A 2,500-nucleotide genomic window follows, 5' to 3' on the forward strand; every position below is an offset into this window, starting at 1 on the left:
AAGAAACCCCGCAGACGGACTTCGGGGGCCAGGTACCCGTCTCCCTTTGGCCGTAAAACACGTTTTTTGCTCAGGACACCGTTTTTCGATCAAGTCATTAAAAGGCCGAAGGGAATCCCTGTAGTTCCCAACGTCGGGCCGTGGCTTGAACATTTTTTGTTTGTGGAAATGGGAGTCGCGCCTACTGGGAGACACTACCAACCCAAGTCCCGGTAATGATCCTTCCGCAGGTTCACCTACGGAAACCTTGTTACGACTTTTACTTCCTCTAGATGATCAAGTTCGATCGACTTTTCAGCACAGCACCAAGGCCCCGCGAAGGAGCCCCGGCGTGGCCGATCCGAGGACCTCACATAACCATCCAATCGGTAGTAGCGACGGGCGGTGTGTACAAAGGGCAGGGACTTAATCAGCGCGAGCTGATGACCCGCACTTACTGGGAATTCCTCGTTCATGGGGAATAATTGCAATCCCCAATCCCCGTCACGAACGGGTTTAAGCGGATTACCCGCGCCTCTCGGCGTAGGGTAGGCACACGCTGGCCCGGCCATTGTGGCGCGCGTGCAGCCCCGGACATCTAAGGGCATCACAGACCTGTTATTGCTCCATCTCGCGTGGCTATACGCCACTGGTCCCTCTAAGAAGTTAACCGCGACCGCGGGGGGCCGCGTAACTATTTAGCACGAAGGAATCTCGTTCGTTATCGGAATTAACCAGACAAATCACTCCACCAACTAAGAACGGCCATGCACCACCACCCACAGAATCGAGAAAGAGCCATCAGTCTGTCAATCCTTTCCGTGTCCGGGCCGGGTGAGGTTCCCCGTGTTGAGTCAAATTAAGCCGCAGGCTCCACTCCTGGTGGTGCCCTTCCGTCAATTCCTTTAAGTTTCAGTTTTGCAACCATACTCCCCCCGGAACCCAAAGACTCTGGTTTCCCCGCACGCTGCCCGGCGGGTCATGGGAATAACGCCGCCGGATCGCGGGTCGGCATAGTTTACGGTCGGAACTACGACGGTATCTGATCGTCTTCGAACCTCCGACTTTCGTTCTTGATTAATGAAAACATTCTTGGCAAATGCTTTCGCTTTCGTCCGTCTTGCGCCGGTCCAAGAATTTCACCTCTAGCGGCGCAATACGAATGCCCCCGGCCGTCCCTCTTAATCATGGCCCTGGTTCAGGAAACCCACAAAATAGAACCGGAGTCCTATTCCATTATTCCTAGCTCAGGCATTCAGGCGAGTTTGGTGCCCGCTTTGAACACTCTGATTTTTTCAAAGTAAACGCTCCGGACCCCTGAGGACCGGACACCCAACCAAGGGCATCCGGGGGGCGCCGGGAGGCAGGGTCTGGGACAGGCGGTAGCTCGCCTCGCGGCGGACCGCCAGCCCACTCCCGAAGTCCAACTACGAGCTTTTTAACTGCAGCAAATTTAATATACGCTATTGGAGCTGGAATTACCGCGGCTGCTGGCACCAGACTTGCCCTCCAATGGGTCCTCACCCATGTGTTTAGGATACGTTCATTCCGATTACAGGGCCTCGAAAGAGACCTGCATCGTTATTTTTCGTCACTACCTCACCGTGTCGGTAATGGGTAATTTGCGCGCCTGCTGCCTTCCTTGGATGTGGTAGCCATTTCTCAGGCTCCCTCTCCGGAATCGAACCCTGATTCCCCGTTACCCGTGGTCACCATGGTAGCCCCCTATGCTACCATCGACAGCTGATAGGGCAGACATTCGAATGAGACGTCGCCGCCGCGGTGGGCGCGCGATCGACCCGAGGTTATCTAGAGTCACCAAAGGGCCGGGGGAAACCCTCGCGGGTCCCCCCGGGTGGGTTTTGGGTCTGATAAATGCACGCATCCCGGCCCCCCCGAGAGAGGACCGGTCAGCGCTCGTTTGCATGTATTAGCTCTGGAATTACCACAGTTATCCGAGTAACGTGTGGAGCGATCAAAGGAACCATAACTGATTTAATGAGCCATTCGCAGTTTCACTGTACCTTCCGTGTGCACTTAGACCTGCATGGCTTAATCTTTGAGACAAGCATATGTTACTGGCAGGATCAACCAGGTTGCTGCGAGTGGTTTTTGTCACAGAAAAAACCATTGGTTCTTAGAGGGGAGAGGGATCGGCCCCGTACCGTCCGAAGGACCCCCCGGGGAGGGGGGGACGGGCGGAGAGGCTCGTCCGAGCTCACCCCTCATTGCTCCCAGTGGAAATTAGTGTGGCAACTCCGCTGCGCGAGTTCCCGCTTGCTTCGGGGATAACAAGGAAACGCTCGTTCCGAAACCGGGGGTCCGGAGCTTTTTGAAGCCGGGTGCTGGAGCTCGGTTGGACGCGAGGACCACCGAGGCATCCGAGTCCGACGGCTCCGGGCCGACCGGTTATCGTGTAGGGCAGATTGAGATATAGACGGGCCGTCTACGACTCCCTCGGATAGGTTCGGAAAGGTCCTCCCCCTGACGGAGGACCCCCCTGGAGGCTAACCCGCTGGGT

The 2,500-nt window shown here is 56.2% G+C and overlaps 1 non-coding gene across 1 annotated transcript; it reads right to left on the reverse strand.

Annotated features, from left to right (window-relative positions):
- Positions 1–213: 213 nt before the first annotated feature.
- Positions 214–2,077, reverse strand: LOC125798629 (18S ribosomal RNA). Its single transcript, XR_007437422.1, has one exon. It is a non-coding gene; the product is annotated as an 18S ribosomal RNA (ribosomal RNA).
- Positions 2,078–2,500: the final 423 nt, after the last annotated feature.

Source organism: Astyanax mexicanus, unplaced genomic scaffold (assembly GCF_023375975.1).
Source record: "Astyanax mexicanus isolate ESR-SI-001 unplaced genomic scaffold, AstMex3_surface scaffold_64, whole genome shotgun sequence".
Taxonomy (NCBI): Eukaryota; Metazoa; Chordata; class Actinopteri; order Characiformes; family Acestrorhamphidae; genus Astyanax; species Astyanax mexicanus.